The following is a 25,854-nucleotide window of genomic DNA, read 5'->3' on the forward strand; positions in this document are numbered from 1 at the left end:
TCAAATTATCTCACATTTATATTTATAGAATCTCTTTACTTGATTTTATGTGTTTTGAAATAGAAATGGTTTTTTAAATAGCCACTTCATCTAACAAATGTTTTCTAAATACTGCTTTGGGATGTTTGTATAAGAGCAAAGAAACTTTATGTGAGAGGGAACTTAGAAATCATCTAATCTAACCAGAAAGTGCTTAATAAATTAAATACATCATTTTACCTGACTTAATAAAGTAAAATGAGCAAAGCCTGAGGTTAAGTAATAGTGTATCCTAGGATCAGTCACTACCTGTCTACATTTCCTCATGTATAAAAGGGAGATAATTATTTGCATTCTATATTTCACGGGTTTGTTTTGAGGAGTGTTTTGTCCATTTTAAAGTGTTATTATGTGACATTATTTTAAAGATGATGGAATAAAAGATCAGAGATAAATCTGATAGATAGATAGATAAGATAGATAGACAGACAGACAGACATGTACCATGTCTCCTGTCTCCCAATACAGATGATTTGACAATGTAGCTTCACTTTGAGGCAAAAGAACTTGAAGCATGTTGAAAATATAGGAGATGGGATTGTTCAACAAGAAGAAAACAAAACTATAAACTTGGAGGGGGGGAGGATATGATCATTATGGTCAAAGAGCTTCCATATGCAAGAAAGATTAGACTTATTATGTTCTCAAAGGGAAAAATGAAGAACAGTGGGTAGAAACTATAAAGAGGAAGAAAGGGAAAAATCATGAATAATGAATAGAAACTATAAAGAGGAAGGTTTAGGGTTGGTATCAGGGGAAAAATCCTAATAATCAGAACAGTCTAAAAGCTGAATACCTGGTAGATGTCTGAGGTCTATGCATATGTGCAATCTACGCAGCTCAGTTCCATTATGTACAGTATTCCATGTATATACATGGTTTCTCACTGATAAAATCATGCATAAACAAATTCAAAATATGTCCTATGCTCAAATTGTTCCCTGATATATCAACAGTATCAAAACAAATTTAAGTTTAAGAACAGGTGACTATGACCAAGTACAATTCTAGAATTTTTATGATGAAGCAAAAAAATACCCCATTATTTGACAAACAAATAAAAAACTCAAGATATAAATTGATAAATATGTTTTTGGACACAATCAATATGGCAAATTTGTTTTTCTTCACTTTGTACATACTTACATTGTACTTTGTAGGTAATTAATTACAAGGGTCTTTTTTTGGTCAGTGTGTATGGGGGAAAAAGGAAGGAATGGAGGGATTGAAGGGAGGGCAAAGGAAAAGGGGAAAGAGAAGGGAGGAGACAGAAAGGGGAAGGGAAAAGGAGGGGTCAGGGGAGAATGGAGAAAATGGGAAGAGGGAGGATGGGTCAATGAAACATTTCTTAAAATTGTATAAAAAGGAATAGAAGGTAAGAAGAAAACCCAGATAAGCAGGAAAGCTCTGAAAGTTGCATGCTTACTTTATTAACGTGAACTGTATGGAACGAGATTTAGGGTTTCAAACATACTTCTCTTTTGTTTTTGTTCTACTTTGTAAATTGAAATGCTCATTTTATATAATGTTAGGTTTGTGGGTTTGTTTGGTTTTTTTTTTTTTGGGGGGGGGGTAGATTTTAAAAAAAAATTTAGCTTCAGACATCTACAAAAACCTTTAAATAACCAAATACAAGCTAATTTGTTTACCGTGGCCTTGAAATGAATCTACAAACAGAAAAGAGGAAGTACTTGCTAAACTCTCTTTACTTGCTATACCTGAAAAAGTTATATTGACTAGTATTACTACAGTTCACAAAAGAAAGCTCTGCTTTGGAGAAACTTTTTTTAAAATTTTCTCTAAAGCAATTAATTATTTCTGAACTAAAAGTACTCTTAATTTCCTTAAATATCCCTTGTTTTGGTAAAACTATGCAGAACAGAACATCTTTTCCTTTCACACAACTTCAACCTGATTTCTCTCATAGACACAGTAAAAAATAGGCTATTTAAAAGGATATAGTGGTTAATACCAAGCTATAAGAAAAAAAGAAACCCTCTTTACTGTTTATTTCCAATTTTTATATGGAGAAAACAAGCTATAGATTCTAAAGATCTTTTCACTTTTTATAACACATAACTCTGAGCTCATTTGTTGGAATCTTGTGTGTCTACACATAATAACAAATTGATAGAGCCCTTCCCCAAAAAATGCTTAGGAAAATGTGTTTTTTTTTTTATCCCTCTCTCAACTTTCTCTCCCCTACCACATATAAAACATTTCCACTAAATAATATTTTCTCTGTGACAAAACAGAAACATTTGCACAAATGGTGGGTGCCCTTACACTTGCCAAACAATTAAAATAATCAAGGCATCATGTATGATATATGTTCTGGGAAAATAGGTATATGAATAACCAATAATTTTTCTTCCTGGTGTACACAAGTTAAATAATATAAAAATTCCTGAAAAACCATGACTTTTAATCCCAGAATCTCAAGTCAGAAGGAATTTCAGAGGTGACTTAGCAACATCTGCAGCAATATAAGAATCCTCTTTATAACACTCCAGATAAGCAGCTAACCTGTTAGACCTAATCAACTATTTCTGGAAGCAGTCTATTCCATTTTGGGACAGTTCTATCTGTTAGGAAATTTCCCTTTTTTTTAATCAAACTTAGCTTTGACTTTGAAATTTCTGCCCCCATTGCTCCTTGGACGTTTGGTTCTGGAACCAAGCTAAACAAATCAATCTCTTTTTCACATGGCAAGCCTTAGTAAAATATGCATTGACAGAAAACAGTATAAAATTTTAAGATTTGGAAGAGTCTTGAGAGATTAATTCATCTAGTTACCCACAACTGTTATGTATGACTACTTAAGTAAACTAGTTAGTCCAAGATTGCACAAAAGTTTTAGTGAAGATTTAAAGGCATGAGAGTTTCCATATTACTTTATCATTATTATACACACCTCACAATTACATAGCACTCAAGATTTACCATTTTAAATGCTTTCCTCACACAAAAGAATACACACACACACATACACACACACACAAACACACACACATATTTTACCTTCCAGCTAAAAGTCCATAATTATATCCCCAGAGGTTCACCTTTTACTGTAAAAATTTAAGACAGATGTTACTTGCCCTCAAATAGCTGCATTATAATGAGATTTATTTGTTTCTACAACAAATGTTTTATTTAGAAAAGAGCTTACTAACTCATAAAATTCAAAAAAACTCATAAATACACAATCTCACAAAATCTCAATCTACCAAATGAAGAAATCAGAGAAATAATCTGTCTAGGATAACTAACAGTTAACTGTAAAGCTGGTATCTAAATACATTTCCCCCTCTCCCCAATAATTTCCAAGTGATGCTCAAAATTTGACATATATAGTTCAACTGTGAAAATAGCCAATACCCCGAATGACTAAGCCTTTGCTTAGAAAATAAAACAAAACTATATAAGCCTAGTGTGCATCAAGCTGAAGAACTAAAATGAATATCAGTCTGTGTAACTAAAACGAATTTCCTGTGTTCCACTTTTTTTTTAATACTGTTTCATACTTGTCCAGAACACTTACATGTGTTTATTAGAAGCAGCTACTATTCCTTCTCCAGCTTAAGATAAGGATGGTTGGAAGATAGAGTACAGTCTCCCTCCCTTCTTTGCAGAAGTAAGGAGAAGACTAAAGACATAGATCATTTCACATATTTTCTAACTTGGTAGACATGTTCATTAGTTTAGCTGAAATGCTTTTTTTTTTCTACTTTTGTTTTTATTCTTGTTATAAGGGATAACTTAGTGGGCAGGGATCAGCAAAGATATATTCAGAAATGAATGTAATATAATATCAATAATAAAACTTTTTTAAAGAATTCAAAGTACTAGCTTAGCAAATATGGCCAAAATTTTTTTTGGTAGATCTAATATATTTGGGGGAAGTGTGTAATGGAATTCCTATTTTGGGGAAGCTCTTTATATTTGTGTTTTTAATACTCCTCACATTACTAATTAGTTTACTAAGATTCAAAACTTTTAAATAAAACAAGAAACAAATGTAAGATGCAAACAAATCCTGACAGAGCTTGCTAAAAAAAAAAAAAAAAATACCCACTACTCACATATTCATCCTCTATCTCACCACCTAATTTCTTTTTTTAAATAATTATTATGGGAGTCAAACAAAAATGGCAAAGAAAAATCATCTATTCATCTGACTTCTCCCCCAAAACGCTCCAAATACCTTTAAATACTGTCATAAAACAATTCCTGAAGCAGTAGAACCCACAAAAGTACAGAGAGAAATAATTTTCCAACACAAGACAACTTAGAAGGTCAGCAGGAAAAGGAAAGGTGATGGATATATGAGAATGAAGCACAATCCAACACAAGCCAAGCCAGCACAGATCTGGCCCCAGCAAGACAGAAGCAAGTTTTGCAAGCCACTGAATCAGCAGTGAGTACCACCTGGTTCTGTAGCTCTCAGCCCTACAGACAGTAAAGGAATTAAACAAATGATCAGAAGGAGATTATAAGGTCTTTTTTGCTAGTACTGTGTCAGAACTCTGTTGCTTTGCCCATAATCAAATCCAAATCGCAATCCCAGGTGGTAGTTCTGGGTAGCAGTCTTAAAGGGAAGAAAAGCACTAGCATATCAGAGCTTGTAGCCACAAGGGAGCTGCGAACTTCCCTAAATTCCAGGCCAAAAAAGAAGGCTTGTACAGGCCAGATGAGTAGTAAACACACTTCTCTGATCAGATTTCTTAAGAACTGAACACCTTCAGGTATCCCTAGAAGCATCTTTGAAAACAGCTGCACTAAACCTTGAGCTTGGGACAGGAAGAAGAGCCCTACTTTAACAAAAAGTTAAAAGTCAAATAAAAGGCTGGGAAAATGAGCAAACAACAGAAAAAAAAACCATTCTGACCATAGAAAGTTACTATGGTGACTGGGAAAATCAAAACACATACTCAGAAGAAGATAACAAAGCTCCCATATCCAAAGCCTCCAAGAAAACTATGAATTGGTCTCAGGCCATGAAAGAGCTCAGAATGGATTTTGAAAATCAACTAAGCAAAGTAGAGGAAAAAATGGGAAGAGAAATAAGTGATGTAAGAAAATCATGAAAAACGAGTCAACAGCTTGACATAGGAGGCACCAAAAAATACTGAGGAAAATAACATCTTAAAAAACAGACTAGACCAAACAGTAAAAAAAAATAAAATAATAAACTGAAAAGGTCTAAAAAGCCAATAAGGAGAATGCCTTAAAAGGAAGAATTGGCCAAATGGAAAGAGGCACAAAAAAATCACAGAAGAAAAAAAACTTCTTAAAAAATAAAATTGACTAAATGGAAAAAGAGATTCAAAAGCTCACTGAAGAAAATGATTCTTTAAAAATCAGAATTGAGCAAATGGAAGCTAATGACAACTTTATGAGAAATTAAGAAACAATAAAAATCAAAAGAATGAAATAACAAGACAATGTGAAATACTTCACTGGAAAACAACTGATCTGGAAAACAGAACCAAGAGAGAAAAGTAGTATGATCAAAAAAGAGTCTATACATCAACTTTCAAGGTATTATCAAGGAAACCTGCCCTGCTATTCTAAAAACAGAGGGTAAAAGAATAATTGTAAAAAATCCACTAATCACTACCTGAAAGAGATCATAAAATGGAAACTTTCAGGAATTTTATAGTCAAATTCCCAGATTACGGAAAAATTATTGCAAGCAGCCAGAAAGAATTAATTCAAGTATTGTAGAGCCAATCAAGATAACATAAGATTTGTAGTTTCTACATTTAAGAATCAGAGGGCTTAGAACCCAATATTCGGGAGGGGAAGCTTGGACTAAAATCAAGATCACCTATCCAACAAAACTAAGTATTATTCTTCAAGAGGAAAAATGGATGCTCAATGAAACAGAGAACTTTCTAACATTCTTGTTGAAAAGACCAGAGATGATGAGTTAAGTTGAAGTGAGCAGAATTAGGAGAACAGTGTACATATTCTGGGGGGGGGAAGCTTGGACTACAATCAAGATCACCTATCCAACAAAACTAAGTATTATTCTTCAAGAGGAAAAATGGATGCTCAATGAAACAGAGAACTTTCTAACATTCTTGTTGAAAAGACCAGAGCTGATGAGTTAAGTTGAAGTGAGCAGAATTAGGAGAACAGTATACATAATAACAGGAAGATTATGTAATGATCAACTACAATGGACTTTGCTCTTCTTACCAATGCAGTGATTTGATATAAGGCAACAATAGATTTGGGATGGAAAATAAAGATAACTATGGAGACTAAAAGTAAATCAATGCATAATATTTCTATCTTTTTTTGTTGTTGTTAGGTTGTTTCCTTTTTCTTTCTCATATTTTTTTTCCTTTTTGATTTGATTTTTCTTGTACAATATGACAATATGGAAATATATTTAAAAGGGCTGCATATGTTTAACCTATATCAGATTGTTTGCTGTCTTAGGGAGAGGAAAAGGAGAAAAAATTTGAAACGCAAAAGTCTTACAAAAATGAATGTTGAAAACTATCTTTACATGTATTTGGAAAAATAAAATACTACTGAGGGAAAAAAAAAAAAAAAGACCAGAGCTGAAAAGAAAATTTGACTTTCAAATGCAAGACAAAGAGAAACAGAAAAAGGAAATCATAAGAGACTTAAGATTAAACTGTTTACAATGCTATATAGGAAGATGATACTTCTAATTCATAAGAATTTTCTCATTAGGGCAGTTAGAAATACACACACACATACACAGAGGGCTCAAGTATAAGTTGAATATGCAGGGATATTATCTTAATACTTAAAGTAAGAGGAGAGAGGAACATATTGGGAGAAAAGGAAAGGGAAAGGTAGAATGAAGTAATTATTTCACATAAAATAAGCAAGAAAAAGCTTTTAAAGTGGAGGGGAAGAAAGGGGAGTTAAAGGGGAATGAGTGAATCTTACATTAGAATTGGCTCAGAGAAGGGATAGCATACACACTCAGTTGGGGATAGAAATCTGTCTTACTCCACAGGAAATAGTGAGGTATGATAGAAGGGAAAGCAGACTGAGGGAAGAGTATAACCATATGCAAAATACTTTTGAGGGAAAGGGAGAAAGAATAAACTGGGGTAAAATAGGATGGATGGAAAATACAATTAGCAATATTAACTGTAAAAAAATTGAAACAAGCTCCTCTGATAAAGGCCTCTTTTCTCAAACACTTGGATAATGGAGTCAAATTTACAGAAAAGTCACTTCCCAATTGATAAATGATCAAAAGAAATGAACAGTTTTTAAATGAAGTAATATCCATATGAAAAAATGATCTAACTCACGATTGATTGGATAAGTACATTTTAAAATAATTCTGAAATACTACATCTCAATACCTATTAGATTGGCTAATAGGACATAAAAGGAGAATAATAAATATCGGAGATGTAGGAAAAATGAGAAATTCATGTACCATAGGTGGACTTATGAACTGATTCAACTATTCTGTAGAGCAATTTGAAACTATGCTCAAAGGGCCATAAAATGTATAGCCTTTGACCCAGTAATACCATTACTAGATCCCAAAAGAGCTTAAAAAAAAAAGGGGGGGGGGGGGAGATCCACATGTATAAAAATATTTATAGCAACTATTTCCCGGTGGCAAAGAATGGAAATTGAAGAGAAGTACATTAATTGAGGAATGGCTGGATAAATTATGATATGTGATTATGTGGTAGGCGATTATGTGGTAGGTGATTGTGATGGAATACTATTGTGCCATAAGAAATGATGAGCAGGATATCTCAGAAAACCTTGGAAAGACTTACATAACAGCAATATTATAAGATGATCAGCTGTGAATGATTTAGCTATTCTTAACAAAACAACACTGAAGGCCTCATGATGAAAAATGCTATCCATCCTCAGAGAAAAGAACTGATGGTGTCTGAATATAGATTAGAGCATACTTTTAACTTTATTTTTCTAGAGGTTTTTTTTGTTTATTTATTTTGGTTTATTTTCTGGCTATGTTTTCCCTCACAACATAATTAATATGGAAATGTTTTGCATGTATAACATGAAATTGCTTGTCTTCTCAAGGAGGGATTTGGGGAGGGACTTCAGAAGGGAAATGATTTGGAATTCAAAGTTTTTAAAAAGAATGTTAAGAATTCTAGGGAAAATTAAATATTAAGTAATTTTTGAAATGATAAATTTTGTCTCGTTTGTAAAAGAAGCAAACAAAATGAAGGAGATATGAAACCTGAGCTCAAATTTAGCCTCAGACACTTACTGTATTGGCCCTAGACAAGTCACTTAACCCTGTTCAGTCTCAGTTTCCTCATCTGTAAAATGAGCTGGAGAATGAAATGGCAAGTCACTCTAGAATTTTTACCAAGAAAACCCCAAATGAGTTCACAGAGTTGGGCAACAGTAAAAACTACAAGTTACAAAATACTGTTTCATAAATGAATATTTTTCCCCTTTCATAAATGTCTTTAGTAACAGAATACCAAGGTCAAAGAATAGGAACAATTTATAATCACTTAATTATTAATTCTCTCATTCAATTGTCTCTGGTTCACTCTGTATATAAAAAGTGATATACCAGTGTTTCCATGGCAGTTTCAGCCTCAGATCTCACCCCATTTTCAAACCCTTGCCAACATTTGCTTCCCTTGCCCACATTATCCCTTCTCATCTATGATTTCATTGCTTTTGCCCTCAGATTTTAAGTTTTCCCCCCCAAATTCTCCCCACTCTATAAGTCAGTAATTCTTTTTTCTTTTTCTTTCTTTCTTTCTTTCTGCTGAGGCAGTTGGAGTTAAGTGACTTGCCCAGGGACACACAGCAAGGAAGTGTTAAATATCTGAGGCTGGTTTTGAATTCATGTCCTTCTGACTTCAGGGCTGGTGATGTCACAGACCAGCTACCCAAATTAATGTTACATTTTCACATCAATAAAAAAATCAGAATATACTTATAATCCTTCTCTCAATTGCCCATACCTTCTCAGACATGTCAATGGATGTATGTTCTCATTAATGTAACTATTACCTTTACCACAGACCAAAACCCTCCCACTCTTACTCTGTATAATTCTTGTCTACATCCTTCCATTAATTCCCATTAGGGGATCTATCCAATGAATTATAAGCCTCTTCTCTAGTTCTTTTAATAACTTGTGAATCTCCTAGGGCCATTCTCAGGCTGACTGCCTATATGATATCTCTTGTTCTCCAAGTCTATACTACTTTATTTTTAGGGCATACAGGACTTCAAAGATGTCTTTTAAACTACTTCTAGCATGCCAATCTTCACTGGCTATGCATTTAAGGTCCTCTTGTAACCAACAAAATAAAGGAATCAATTATCAAGCTGAAAGAAAAATGGAAGTACATGAGATCACCTCCACCCCAAAATAGAATACATGGAACCAAGAGAACTTATGACTCTTTGGCCTCTGAAACTTTGAGAACTCCCATCAAGAGGAAAAAAATTATAGTCTTTACAATAATGACATTTATCACCTCTGAAAAATTATTACAAATTTATTTTTGGCAGATTTAATAGGAATTTGACTGAAATTATGTGTTCTATAAGATTAGAGATAGTAAAAATTATGTTGTGACAAGGAGAAGTAATCTCACATTTTCCAGCGGGGTCCTATTCCTATGAAATTCTTATTATAATGGCTTCTTTTCCAAACTCCTTTTTTTCCCTCAAGTAAAGCCCTATTTCTATTGGTGACATAGGAAATTTTGATGAAACAGAATGGAATTTTAGAAAGGCTTTTCTTTCAGCAGAAAAGAAAATTGCCAATATTTTGGCTTGGACAATGTTCCTAGAATGGTCATGAAAATAATTATCATTAAAATATACTCATTTTAGCAATGTGAAAAGAATATGATAATTTTAAAGGGTAATTCTAGCAATGTAATGACTAAAAATATTCATCTGGGTTTTCCCAGTCTCTTTGTTTATAATTCAAGGAAAACATTCATATACTGTAATGGGCTGAGGTTTGAGCTGATGCACTGAGGTCCCAAGTACATGAGGCTAGATAGTAATTGGGCTATACTCTATTAATATACATGATTGGATAAAGAATGGTCCCTGCCCACTCTTCGTGCAAGTCCTGATGTGTTGTATAGGAAATGACGATTTTGGTGGGTGGAGGCAGAGAGAGAGGGAGGAAGACAAGTGGGGAGAGATTGGGCTGGGTTCGAGACTCCGAGCTGCTGGTTGTGTGGCTGCTGGTCGAGCTAGCTTCTTGACTCAGCTGCACACATTGCTATCGCCGATTCTTTTCCACCTCCGATCCTTCTTCATTGATTATAAAGACTGACGATTTTCCCCTAACCTGAATTCCTGTCTCGTGCTGATCTTAAAATACACGATCTTAACAATATACACCTTTAGTTTCTTTTTGTACTGGTCAACTGCAAACTTGAGAAATGCATCCAGGATAATTTCTTTAGGCTCTACCCACCTAATCACTGCTTTATTTTATAACCATTATTTTTAATTTAACCTCCTTAAGTTGTCTTATTTTTAATCATTTGTTTAATCTAAATTTCTTATGCTAAAATCCAAAGGAGAAATTTCAAAAGATGTATCCACTATGAACAACAAAGTGCCAGAACACAGCACTCTTTCTTTCCATCTCTTTCTGCCTTTCTCACTTCTGATTCAATCATGCAAGAAGCAGCGAGTATTAGCAGCCACACTACGAGTCTCAATGAACACTAATGGAAACCAGAGATATCTATTTATCACTATCATTTCAGAACACTGGCAAAATGAAAGGCAGCCTGGCATGTAGCAGTAAGAAGTAATGTGGGCCTATTTAAACAAAGCTATAAAGCAGCTTGCCAAGCCAAGAAGTAGAGCTACAAGCCAAAGAGGAACCTGAAAACTGGTGCTACAGCTATTGAGTGAGTCTCTTCACAAGGATTCAATGCTTTTAGAAAAGGCAGATGAGCATACCTAGACCCTAAATAGAAAGCCCATCATTAATGTCACCTTTAGATAGGGATGCCAGCAACATGGAACGTTCTGAGGGCATTTAACAGAAAAGTTTCAAAATGATATATTAGATATAAAAAAAATTTTTTTTGCATATAGTTTTACCATTTTTAACATATACTGGATTACTCACCATCTGGGAGAGAGGATGGGGGGAAGAGGAAGAGAAATTGGAACACAAGGCTTTGCAAGGATTAATGCTGAAAAATTATCCATACATATATTTTGAAAATTAAAATGCTTTAATAAAAATTTAATTGAAAATAAAAATAAAAAGAGGTTATGCTTTATCCCAAAATATGACGCATAGAAAAACCTTAATATTTCAACTTAAGCTTTTACATTATTTTCAAAGCTCTCATTTCAAGGCAATAACCTACATTCAGACCAATGCAGTAATTCCTCTTCCTTGGTTCATTCAGGCAAGAGTTTCCTTCATGAACATTTTCATTTCTTTCCATCCAATTTTTTTTTTGCCAGCTTAAAAAATACATCATGATAAATTATTTACAGCTTTATAGTTCCTAAGGTGTCCTCCAAATTATTTGTCTAAATTAATAACATTAAAAGTATCTTATTAAAGTATTATATATATATATATATTATATATTAAAGTATTAAAAGCAGGGACAACTATACATAAAGTGTCAGACTTTTGCTGTATTAGTTGCATTGAACTGTTTTTTCCTACTTCTTTATTCTTTATTAAAAGAGATAGTACTTTGGAGAAAATGATTCATATACAAAGATAATTATAGGAAACAATTACAGCATAAAAGAATGCTATGCAGAGTCAAGGAGATTAGGTTATTGCAAACTTGAAAGCAGGACAGGCTTCCTGAAGGTTGTGGCATTCTGTGTTGGATTTTAAGCAGAAAAGCCAATCTTTCTCGTTCCTAAGTATGTAGACATACACAATGAAAAAGGAAACACAGCATCAGGTCCTTACAGATAAGTAAGAGCTCTGACCTACAACAGCTCTAATTTATCTGCTCTTGAAGAAAATATAACAAACATCTATGAACAAACTATATCTAACTTCCCTTCTGTTTTTCATCATACTGTTTAATTCTTTTAAAGTATTCACTTTGACAAATATATAATATCCATATAATTATATTTCTAAATGTGGGGGAAACTTCATAATTTAAAAGTTGGGCATATTTCCTCTTCTTTGAAAGTCAAATATGGAAGAGAAATGGGTTTTCAGTCACTTGATTATCAATGTAATTTGGCCTAAGCTAAATAAAAAATCTGACACATTTCTTTTTAGTTAGAGAACCCTACCACTAGCCATATACTATTACTTTTAATAATAACCATATACTTAATATTCGTAATAATTGTTACTGTCATACTTAATGATAAGACCACTTTCCATGGGCTTGCTCAAAGGCAAAAGTGGTCCATAACGAACAGATTAAGGAAGTATCAATAGTTAAGGTAAGAAAACTTATCAAGGCACTGCAGTCCTTTTCAAAATCATAAACACAGTGATCCTGATGAAAATAAAAAATAAATACTCCTTGCTTAGAACCATCATTCACTACAGTGAAACAGGCATTTCATGTGTTTTCATAAATTTGATTAAAGTGTTTTCTAAAATTATACAAATTGCTGGTATATACTATTATGGGCCAGAACTCTGAAACAAGGGTTCTTACAAGATGTTAGATCAGTGGAATTGATGAAACAATGGTTATCTAGTTTAGCATGGTGCTTAATAGTTCTCTAAGTTCAGTATGATTGATTTAATCTTACAACAAATAATGGTTTCCTAGTGATAAAATGATAAAATGATTGGTTAATACTCAGTATAGAGCATATAAGCTAGGCGTCTCAGCCAGATTCAGAGCTAGGGAAGACAAGCAGACTGGAGGCTGAAGCACAATCCCTTGGACTCAGATTCATTCATCCCATCTCACACCCTGTGGTGGCAGACTTGTTTTCCTGCATTTTCTCCACTGAAACCAACTCGGGAAAGCCTTTAAGAAAGCTAACTGGGTCCCAGGAAAGACTCTGAAAGAGATAATAAAGGATTTGGACTCTAACCTCTGGCTATTCTTGTGGTGATTATTGTGCTGAAAAGAAGGCTGCCCCAGAGACCTCAGAAAACCAAATAAGAACACTACAATATACTACAGAGGTTTTCTTTTGCACCTTAAAATTTGACCTGATGTTTAGAACACACTCTGAAGTTTGCCAAACACTTTGAATACATTAGGTCATCTGATCCTCACAAAAATCTTTTCAAGTAAGCACTAGAGATAATATTTGCCCCATTTTACAAAACAAATCAAAACTCAGAAGATGAACTCGTTTGTCTCTGGCCTACTCAACTATTAATGTTTGAGATATGAACCCAAACGTTATGTTCTTTTCACTATAGCATACTGCATATAACACCTTTTCCCTATCAATCAAGTGACTGACAACGATTTATTAAACACTACTGTATATAAGGTATTAAACTAAATTCTGTGAAAAAGAAAAAAACAGTCTGATATCAAGGAGCTTACATTTTCATTGGAAACAACAACAACAACAACAACAACAACAACAACAACAACACACACACACACACACACACACACACACACACACACACACACCCTTAGACCTTCGAAGTCTTAGCTCCTCCATCTTGACACAAAAATTCTAAAATTAGCCAGAACAATCAGGGGGTACTTTCTCCTCCCAGAAACTGAGGATTTGAACTTACTATCCTTGGCCAAATAGGATAAATTCAGCAGATTCAAAGCAAATAGATGTAAGATATAGGGAAGGCAGGTTTCATTCAGCTTAACATTTTTCCTTGTAAAAATCAGCATCATTCTAAAAGGCAATAGCTACCTTGGGGAAAAGTGGGATTCTAACTTTCACATAAAATGACTGAATGACCCTTTGTCAGAGATTTTGTAAGATTTCAAACTTTGAGTAGGTTTTGGTCTAAATGACTCCAAGACCCTTTCTGAAGTCTGACACAGGACAAATACAGATGGTAGCAGAGTAACTTATACAGAAGAAGCTACAAAGGAAATCTGAGAGAAATGCCTGAGAGACTTACTGTAAAATAACCCCACTCTCACCTACTATATTTCTCTTGCCTAAAACCACAATGCTGGGAAGCCTGACACTGATAAAATATCCAATCTGTATATTCATGATGTTCCTTGACTAAGATGCCAAGTCAGTCAATATACCTGATGGCTACATTAGAAAAAAAATTTAGCACTTCTTTAACAATGTTCCTTCATCCCAACTCCTTTATTATTAAGGGTTATTGTTGTTTATTCTTCATTCTCCAAGAGGACCAGGACATCAGGGAGATGATGCCATGAAAGACAGCTTATATTGTAAAGCTATACTTAAAAATCATCATCTTCACATGGTTCTTCTAGGTTATATATTCTGCTAAAAGTTGGGCACATGAGGAACAGCCAAAGTAGCTACTTAAAAATGAAATTCCCAGGTTACAAAATATTTTAATGAAGACACTTTAACATGCCATTACAGAATTATAAAATCAAAGTATAAAGAGACATTAGAGGTCATCCAATCCAGCCTCTATTCCCAATACTGCCAAAACTTGAGACTAAACTATACACTGATTTTAAGTTAAACCTCTCTACTTTCAAATGAAATAAAAAGATAACATGAATTGCTTGTGCATTTCACTAGCTTCATGCATTAAATAAACCAGTATTATTTAATCAAAGGAAAGAATGGCCTGTGGCAAATCTGTGGCAAATCAACAAGCATTTGTTGTGAGTCAGAATCCCATATTTTTTCCTATGAGAACACATCTAAATTTCAATAAAATAATAGCAACAAATTCCATTTATTCCATTCATATAACTTTCCAAAAGTTTATCTAATTAAGAAAGATGTGGAACTACACACACAGACAACTTACACCTAATCAATCAACAAACATCTATTAAACATTTACTAAGGGACAAGAGCGATGCTACCACTGGTGCTACAAAGAAAGGCAAAAACAATCCCTGTTCTCAAGAAGCTCATATACCAAAAGGGAAAAACATGTAAATAAGTAAGTCACCCAAGATCCATAGGGTAGATGAAAAGCAATGTTAAGAGGGGAAAGCTACAGTGGAGGCCAACAGTACTGAAAAATAAATTCTAAATGCTACAAATCAACTTTAATGGCATCTTCAACCATAACAGTTTTTAAAACATTATTTGTATTAGAATTAACCGACATTTTCTAAAATGCCATTTTGTAGAAATATGCTTCAAGAAAATTAAAAGAACTTTATCAAATTAAAGACTTCACTGTTCACTCTGCAGGTGCCTTATTACAACACTCATACTCATTAATATTAACAGTAAAACAAGTACCTTTGTGTACTTTATGTAATCTGAAATTGAAGAAACTGAAATTTTTTTTAAAGCACACACATAAAAAGAACTGAACAGAATCAAAACATTTATTGAGCACTTAGTACAAAGACATTATGGTGGATGTAGTGGAGGATGAAAAAAAGCATGAGATGCTCCTAGCTACTCCCAGGAAGTTTACAATATAATTGAAGAAAAATATAGATTTGCAAGACAAAAAGTTAGCACAAGTTAATATTTAAGTACTAAACAAATGGAACAGTGAAAAGTATGAATTACTAGAGGTCAGTTAAAATAGTCAATAAACATTTATTAACTGTCTAATATGTATCAGGTATCATGTTGTACATGGGGATTACAAAAAGAAGTAGATATTCCTTCCCTATCCTTGAGAAGCTACAATCTAATGGGGGGAGACAACATATCAACTACTATGCACAAATAAGCTACATAGAGGATAAATAGGAAATAATCTAGGGAAGGCACTGGAATTAAGGAAGAAATGAGAAAGGTATCCTGTAGAAAGTGGGATATCAGAGGGAAGTTTAAGGAAACTAGGAAGCTGAGAGAGAGGGCTATATAGCATTCTAGGCAGGGGGCAGGGTGGATAAAAAGACTCGTCAGGAGATGAAGTGTCTGTTTTGTTCTAGCAATAGCAAAGTAAGCCAGTATCACTGAATTAAAGAATGTGTGTATGTGAATGGGGAAATGGGAAGGTGTGGTGGTGTGTGGTTTTGGTGTTTTGTTTTGTTTCTTTTTGGGGGGGGAGGGAGCAAGCATGATATAAGAAGACTGGGAAGGTAGGCCAAGCCATGAAGGACTTTAAATGACAAACAGAAGATTTTATATGTGAATAGTGTAAACGAAAGGAAGCAACTAAAATTTACTGAGTAGGAGTGACATGGTTGGATCTACACTTTAAAAAATCATTTTGGCTGAGTATAGGGTGAATCGGCCTGAGGAGAGACTTGTGGCAGATAGACCAACCAGCAGGTTACTGTCCAAGTGTGAGGCGATGAGGGCCTCCCTTCCACCCACCCACCCTGCACTGAGGTGCAACAGGTTGAGAAGAAAGAAGAGGGCATTCATTAGTAACGGAAAATCAACAGATTAGATATGGCACATGAGAGAAAGTGAGGGGTCAAGCATAACAATTTAGGTTGTAAGACCAAGAAGATGGTAAGACGCTTGACTGTAAGAGAGAAGATGGGAGAAATTTCTGTGAGCTATACAGATAGTCAAAGTAGGAAACCCAGAGGAAGTAAAATCTGGATTAGGCTTTAAAGCACAGCAAGTTTTCAGGCAGAAGAGAACGCACTCAAGGCTAGGGAAATGAGAGCTTAGTAACCAACAGTAATATATTCAAGGCTATAGTGAACAGTTAAGTGTGATAGGCATAGAAGATGCACACTGGGAAATACAGAGAGATCAAATTAAAGTCAAATAGATGATGGAAGATCTTGAATGCTAGCTTAGGAAATTAAATTTATAGGCAATGGGGAACCATGGGAAGATTTTTTGGACACAAGAATGACAATTAAAATGATAAAACAAAATGTCTAAATTACTTTTTATGTACTGTACTTTTAAAAGATACCGTTTTAAATCTAAACTTTTGGAGGGAAAAAATTGTCTAATCATATTTTACCAGTTTGATGTATAGAAATAATATATTTTTCACTTAGAAAGCTCATTTATCTACTACAGTTTACAAAGTATCTTCCTCTTAACAACTATAAAATTGGACAAGTATTCTTTCCATTTTAGAAATGAAAAAAATGAGGTTATAAGGGTGAGCCTACATAAGAGGGCTGGAAAGTAAGTGGGAAAAAAATCTTAACTCAAACCAAAAGAATGCTAAGAAGATTTTTCCTCAAAAGGCAATCATTGGTTAGAAAATGCTGAGGTCTGGATTTATTAAGTAATACCAAGTTTACATGTCAATTATCACAGACTTAAGGAAGGCTCTTTTCCAAAAGCTTTTAAATATACGACTACTCTAAAATATTTACCATTTTTCTTCTTGTGAATGGCAACAGTATGATGTAGTGCAGGGGTCCTCAAACTACGGCCGCAGGCCAGATGCAGCAGCTGAGGATGTTTATCCCCCTCACCCAGGGCTATGAAGTTTCTTTATTTAAAGGCCCACAAAACAAAGTTTTTGTTTTTACTATAGTCCAGCCCTCCAACAGTGAACTGTCCCCCCTATTTAAAAAGTCTGAGGACCTCTGATGAAGTGAATGACTATTGGATTTGGAGATGACCTAGGTTCAAGTAATGGCTTTGTCACTAATTGTAAACAAGCTAATTAATTTCTTTTGAGTCTCAGTATCCTCATCTAGAAAACTGAAGATAATGACAATACTTAGAAAGTTTGTGGTAAAGAAAGAACTTTGTAATTTGTAAAACAGAGAAATGTGGGCTCCTATCATCAAAACTGAATGTTGATAATAAATAATTTATTGTGAATGAAATGAAAATACAGTATGTACATATTTTTTTTAAAAGGTTAAAAGGACTGAAGTAATCAGAATATTCAACTTGGAAGTATATTCTACCTCTGGCATCTAGTATTACTAAAAATGTCTAATCACTCTCTCACATGAGAGACTTTCATAAATTTGAAACTAGCACCAGCCCCCCCCCCCCTTTTTTTTGGCTGAGGCAATTGGGGTTAAGTGACTTGCCCAGGGTCACACAGATAGGAAGTATTCAATGTCTGAGGCTGCATTTGAACTCAGGTCCTCCTAACTTCAGGGCTGGTACTCTATTCACTGCGCCACCTAGCTGCCCCAAGATCAATCTATGTAATTTCTCTTTTTCTTTATCTCTCTCTCTCTCTCTCTCTCTCTCTCTCTCTCTCTCTCTCTCTCACACACACACACACACACACACACACACACACACACACACCACACACCACACACCACACACACACTGAGGCAATTGAGGTTAAGTGACTTGCCCAGGCTCACACAGCTAGGAAGTGTTAAGTGTCTGAAGTCACATTTGAATTCAGGTCTTCCTAACTTCAGGAGTGGTGCTCTATCCACTGCACCACCTACCTTGCCCTCTGAGATTTTTCTCAATAAAATTTTAAGTTAAACATCATAACACTTTTCAACCCTAAGGTCTAAAAAGACAACAAAAGTATATTCAAATACATAGGATCCTAGAAATAAAAAGTACCCTGGGATTCATTTAGTCCAATCTATACCTAAAACACAAATCCAGTCCATAATTTATCCATCAAACCTTTGCCTAAAAAAGTGTCTAGTGATAGGGAAATTCACTATCCCTTATAAATCTATTTTTGGATAGCTCTAATTATTGTGGAATTTCTTCTATTTAGAGAAAACCTTCCTCCTTCAATCTCCTAACTAGTTCTGCCTTCAGAACCCAAATTTTCTACCATATAACAAGAGACCTTTCTTCTACATAACAGTCCTTCAAATATTAGAAAACAAACTTAATTGTTCTCAGAGACTTATTTCATCTTGGCTAAATATTCCCAGTTCTTTATAGGCACAATTTCAATCCTTCTCACCATAATGGCCACCCTTCTTTAACTATATACCAGCTTATCAATGTCCCTTGTAAATGAGAGACACCCAGAATTTAACTCTAGATATGGTCTAACTAGGACAGAATACAGCAAATCTACATCCTCTCTCATTCTAGATAACATATATATTTTAAATTTTATTTATTAGGTCATCTCTGTACCTCCTTCTCCTAAATTAAGCACACACAGGTCCTCATCACCTCATATCTGTACCATTTCAATATCCTGCTAGATACTCTGCCTGCCAAGAGTCTTGCCACTCCAATCCATTTTTGAATCACATTCATTTATATATATATATATTCCTCCTGATTTCCTTTGGAACAAAGATTTTCTTTTAAAATAAGAAAAAATAATTCAGTAAAACCAGCCAATACTTCCATCATATCTGACCAGTTATACACTATTCTATATCCAAAGTTGCCCATTTCTGCAACGAAGGAAGGGAAGTGCATTTATTTTCTCAACTCTTCTCTGAAGACAGCCTTGTAGATGTTCGTTTTTTATTAACGTAACATATATATATGCATTACCTCTTTTTGATTACCACATCCCACTGGTGATTTGTCTTGGTGAATTGTCTTGTGTTTGTTGTCTTCTAAAGCCTCGGGGTCTTTTTCACATGAACACTCTCCTCTCAGTATTTGGGTTCAAAAAGTACAGAGACTGAACATTTGTCTCTATTCAATTCAATCTAATTAAATTATGCCCATCATTCTCATTCTTAGAGATATTTCTGGATCCCAAGTATGTTTCCTTTACCCTTTAAAGGGATACTCTGTGGTTTTTCCCATGCTGTTCAGTCTCCCTACCCGTACTCTTTATACCCCAGGAGGCCAGACAGAGAATGACAGCAGTCAATACCTCCATGGAGACAGAGGTTATACAGAGTTGTGATTGGAGGAAGTGCAACCAACATAAAAGGGGTTAATCTTGGAACCAGTCTCTCTTTGTTAGATTTCCCCCAATGCCTTGCACTTTCTGCTCACCTCAATGTTTGGACAAGACTGTGGGATGTATATATTTTTCTGAGGATCTTTATGTTGATCCACAAGCAACCTATATTTTTGGTTGCAATTTCAGGGAGAAAACCAATGTTCTAGCCCAAGACTGTCATTTTACAAATGATAAAATTGAGGCTTAGAGAAATTTATAATTGGATAATTTATCAAGGTCACACAAGAGTTAGCAGCAGAGTAGGGACTGGAATCTAGGTCTCCTTGCCCCATTTTTCTTACTATATTATGCTAAAGGTTGGGCAAGCTTTCAAGAGAAAGATGAGGCACCTCTCAACAAAAGGAAACTGTGAACTAGAGAGAAAAAACATGTATGAAATGAAGATAACAGATGAAAATAACTAAAGCATAGAATTTAGAGAGAATATTATAAAAAAACAGATGTAGAAGAATAGACCCAAATAATGAAGATTTTAAAAGTCAAATAAAGGAGCTTAGACTTGATATAATGTATTTTCAATAGGGAAGCAATGAAGACTTGGAGTATGGGGTTGACATAATGAAGGCCGATCTTAGAATCAGAAAGAACTAGATTAAATTCTGTCTTTGACATGTAACTAGTTATATGATAATGGGAAAGTCATTAAACTTCTCAATGCCCCAAGAGACTTCACTATTAGAAAAATAGGAATGCTATCAAAGAATTATCATGTATGCTAGTGATATTTTTTTCTTTATTTCTACCTAGACAGTGTGGTACAGTGGAAAGAGCTCAGGAGAGACAAGGGTTCAAACTCTACCTCTGACTCTACAGACTAGCACTGTGGTTTTTAAGAAAAAAATTAGTGTAGTTGTAGTCAAGAAGACTTAAGAGTCAAATCATGCCTCTGACTAGTTGCATGTCTACAGTAAGAAGAAAATAATACCTGTAGGACCTACCTCATTGGGTTGTTGTGAAGCTCAAATGAAAATGTCTAAAAAGCACAATAAAAATGTTCATTACTAATACTATCATTATTGTCAATGTAACTCCATGCAAAAGCACAAAGGGCTCCTATGCTCCATTGTGACACGGAGACAAACCTGGATTCTTGAAGGGTATGGGAGAGGAATATGTACTCTGGAAGGTCCTTCAATGTTGGAAAAGCTTAGAGTTGAGTCCTAGCAATAGTCTATGTTGGCTTTTCAAGGATTAACCTAATTAAAGCCAGAGAGGCTCGTCCTCACAGTTAGGATATTTTGGCAACCTCTTGGTCATGGTAATCCATGAAACCAAAACAATATACATAAAATAGCCCACTCACAGTCCTAGAGAGCATCCATCCATCCACAACAATAACTGCAAAACTGTGTGTTAAAAATGACTGTTCCACTGTATACAGCAACAATAAGATTACATGATGATCAATTGTGATGGACTTGGTTCTTTTCAACAATGAAGTGATTTAAGGCAATTCCAATAGACTTGTGATGGAAAGAGCCATCTGCATCCAAATAAAGAACTATGGAGACTGAATGTGGCTCAAAACATAGTTTTCACCTTTTGATTGTTGTTGTTTGCTTGGTTTTTTTTCTTCATGTTTTTTTCTTCTTTTGCCTTTTGATTTGATTTTTCTTGCACAACATAACGAATATAGAAATATGTTTAGAAGAATTGCACATGTTTAATTATGGGAAGGAGTGAAGGGAAAGGAGGGAAAAAAATTTGGAACACAAGGTTTTGCAGAGGTGAATGTTGAAAACTATCTTTGCATTTATTTGGAAAAAAGCTATTAAAATTTTTTTAAAAAGAATGACTATTCCAACTTAGTTTATATATAACCTTAACAAGTAACACAAACTGGCATAATCCTAGAGAAATCGAATTGTGTTAATCATAAAAATAATTTAATAATAGCAATATAATTATCAAATTACTAATAATATATTATAAAATTATAATCTGATCCTAAAAGAAAAAATAATTTTGATAATCACATAAAATTTTACATAAAAGAAATAAATATAAGAGAAAAAGAAAATAGTAAGATTGGGAGAAAAATTTTACATTAAATATCTGACAAAAAAAAAATCTTACTGTCAAAAATGCTGAAAAGTTGGGTTTCCACAGGGTTACAAACTTTAAGGTAGTGTGAGATAGTGGGTACCACTGACCAAGAGATTTTCAGAATGTGAGCGATTAGGAAAGATTAGGATTGACAGAACAATTAAGTGATCAATAGAAGTCTTGATCAAACAAATTGGGGGGGGGCTAAGAAGCCACAGGTGGATTCAGCCAATCAGAAAGATTCTTGTGGTTTTGAGAAAACTACACTTAATAGCCCATACAGCCCAAATTAGTTGGGGTCAATGACCTGACTTGACCAAATCACTACTGAGCCTGCTTAAAGGCTAATTGAATATTAAACACTACATCCCAAAGAAGGAATTTTCTGCCATTTATGAATATGGGATGTATGGGGGGAGGGGGAGCATATTTTATACATATTAAGGGGAAACCTGTAGTAGGCGTATCAGAAAGAGTGTAACCCAAATAAAATGGACCAATCAGTTCTCTGAAGGAAGGAACTGTATTACATGAGCAAGTATAAAGGTTCCCCCATTTCTGTACTCAACGCTCCCTCTTCCTGAGAGGAATGGGGCCCACTTCTAGCCAGAAATGTTAAGACGATTCCTTAAGATTCTTCTTTAATAAATTTTCCTTGATATCTGATTTTCAGTGTCAAGAGTGTTATTTTTAACATTACTATAAGCAAAACCAGAAGACCAAAAAAGTATCAATTAAATTGAAATTATTAAATAAAAAGGCTGATAGTTGTATCCAAAGGCAACAAAAACATTAATTTATGGAGAATTTGATTCTACCATGGCGCTAAAGATAAGCATTTGTTTAAAAAAAAAAAAGCGCAATAAAAGAATTAAAATTTAAGCAGAAGATGAAGATATAAGACAAATTCTACAAAAATCATACTAAGACCTCCAAATTAAAGCAACATTTGTAATATTCAGTGCTTTTTATTCAAAGATAAGTATCATAGAATATGGTAAAATAAATAACAAAATGATAATATGGTTAAAGAATAAGAAATAAGAAAGACCAAAAACTTGTAGGGTACAAGAAAGTCTCATATCCACAAGCAATGAATACTTTCTTCAGGAAAGGAGATTAAAAGCTGCTAGACATGAAGAATGGATATAGAACACCAAAAAATGAAACTGATATTTTTAACATATAGAAAGTAATAAGTGACCAATGTGAGAGTCATTTCTGACTTAGCCACTTGTGTACAAATATCAACATCTTACAACAAAGACCAAAACTATGACCTAATTAGAAGGGAAAAAAATTAAATGATAGGACATGCAATAGAAAAACCATCAATAATGTTACAAAACCCCAGAAAAGGAAAAGAGTATAGATATGTCAAGAAGGAAACTAAGAAAAGACCATTAGATTTGGGACTAGTAACTTTGGAGAGAGCAATTTCAGTTTCATGATTGATGGTGGAAATGTGAAAGGCTAAAGCAAGAAAGGATATTTGTTGGGGAGTTGGGGAGAGAAGGTATATAGGCCATTTTTTCTGGGCATCTGATTGAAAAAAAGAAGATAGGATGATAACTTTTAGTGATATTAGAGGTTTTTTTTTTTTATTGTTATTGGGGCAATTTAGCCACGTTTGAAGGCATCAAACCATTTTGTGAGAAAGGTAGTAAAATTATAATCATCTCCACTTTACACATAAGGAAAATGTTTTGCAGAAGATTTGTTCACAGGTATCCTGCTAGTGAGTAGCAGAGCTAAGATATGACTCTAGGTTTTCTTATTTTTAATTACTGTATTTCTTCCTTAAGAAAAAAACACATTTATTTTGGGTTTTTGCAAATATTATTTACTGTGTTTTTTCTACCATATCATGCTGACTCTTCAGCATCAGGGGAATTAATTTGGTAAAACTTTTGTGAAAGATGACAGGAGGATTGAGTGAGAAGAATGAAGAAAATGTGACTTATCTCTGTTCTTCTGTTCTAGAGCAAAAAGTCTAAACTAAAAATGTAAAGTGTGTAGTAAGTGTATAAGGGTGGGGAGAAGAGGATATTGACACAGTGATCAGGAACTGCTAGATGTTTTTAAAGGGGAAACAACAATACCTGAAATCATGCTTGAAGAACATTTTCTTGTGACAGGACAAATGGGAAAAAAAAACTTCAGAAAGAAAAGTCATTAGAACTATTGTACTCATCCAGGTATACAGTAATTAAAGGTTGGGACTTTTACAGTAATATAAGTACAAGACAGGTAGTATGGCAGGAATATACGGGATGAAGGACACTCAATAAAGATCATGTGCTTTTTACCTAGAGCCTCTTCTTCCTGTCCTAATCATAAAACAAATAACATTTTACAAATATTCAGAGGACTTTACACATACTGTCTTATCTGACCCTCATAACAACCCTTTGAAGTAGGTATTCAAAGTCCTTATCCTCTTTTTTCAGAGGAGGAAATTGCAATTTTAAAAAGTTCAATGACTTATTCAGGGTCACCGCTACTACACATTGCTAGAGGTGTGAATACAGGCTCACAAGATCATAGGTGAAAAGAATCTCTTGAACTAATCTAGTTCCACTTAAGGATATAAGACTGAAGCCCAGAAAAATTGAGACTTTCCATAAATTAGCAGAATTAGGATTTGAACTCAGGCTTTCTGATTCCAAATCCAGTGTTCTTTGCCCCAAGTGAACATCATCCAACTTCGGCACAATATTATACTTCTCTGTCTTCATTTTATAAGCCTTAAATTTTTGTGTATGGGTTTCTTTTTTTTTTTTTTTTTGAGGGGGGTGGGGTTGGGAAATCTTTTTGTAAGGTCTTTGAAGTTCTCTTACTTTTACCCAATATTCATAATTAATTTTCTCTGGTTTTACTCCCAACTTCCAGGAGGGGCAGGAACAAGAATGGTGACTCACTGGACAATTAGATAAATCATATATGCATGTTTTGCCCCTAACAATGCTAATTTTACATATTATTTACTTTTTATTCCATTTCTTGAATAAGTTATGGTGTTAACCAACCTAATAATAATGTACTACTAAAATCCTACTGTCATACCTTATTATGACTTCCAGGGGAGTCATAGCTCTGGCTTGGTCTACAAAGGTGAAAAGGCTTCTAGAATAGGATAAGCAAGCTGTTGGCAGTGGGGGACTGGGGATGACTGTGTTTTTTTTATTGAAGGCTCGGCCTAGCTGAAGGATTCAATCCCCATAGGGCTACTTACCAGCCTCTAAGGGGATGAAGTAAGGATTGGGGGAAGGGGAAGAGATGAGAATTCAAAAGAATTTCAATTAAGTTCAGGTAAGAAATTCAGTTGCTGATTACTTAATGTCCAAAATAATTTGGAAAAATGTTTTATAAACCTTGAAGCCCTGTATAAGTACAATTTCCCCCAATTCCTCATCTTTTCTACCTAAGCAGAGTATGTACATGATCATATTTTGTGTCTATTCAGAAATGTATATTCATGTATATGTATGTCACATCTATACATATATGCTTGTATGACCTTAGCAGCTTGAAACTTTTGTGCCCTAGTTTACTCATCTATAACAACTTCTTTCCTTCCCTCTATCCACAAAGGATATCATATCTTACCTACAAATGTTCTTAAAAAAATTTTTTTTAAATCACTGACTCCTCCCAAGATAACTTGCAATTTACTGCTAGATTATGCCTCAAATCAAAGTCACACTGGATCTCCCTGACTGCCCAACAATAGGTCTTAGGCCAAGCCCCAGTTGGTCATTGGTTAGATCCAGATTGGCTCAGAGTACATGTAAAAAACAGCAATCATTTTTATTTAGAACAGAAACCCAGAAAGTCATCCCCTCCCATATTTAACTTCTTTATTTATTTAGATTTTTTTTTCTCTTGGA

At 34.4% G+C, this 25,854-nt stretch overlaps 1 protein-coding gene across 4 annotated transcripts in view; it reads right to left on the reverse strand.

Moving 5' to 3' along the window:
• The window catches only part of PPP2R5E (protein phosphatase 2 regulatory subunit B'epsilon), a 158,576-nt gene that overhangs the window by 98,895 nt on the left and 33,827 nt on the right, over positions 1-25,854 (reverse strand). The window contains exon 1 of one of the 4 annotated variants that reach the window (XM_031952694.1): positions 19,495-20,750. The exons of the other annotated variants lie outside the window; for them this stretch is intronic. The gene's annotated coding sequence lies outside the window, so the exon portion shown is untranslated. Of the gene's footprint in view, positions 1-19,494; positions 20,751-25,854 lie in introns of those variants that run through there. 4 annotated transcript variants of the gene reach the window in all.

Source organism: Sarcophilus harrisii, chromosome 2, assembly GCF_902635505.1.
Source record: "Sarcophilus harrisii chromosome 2, mSarHar1.11, whole genome shotgun sequence".
Lineage (NCBI taxonomy): Eukaryota > Metazoa > Chordata > Mammalia > Dasyuromorphia > Dasyuridae > Sarcophilus > Sarcophilus harrisii.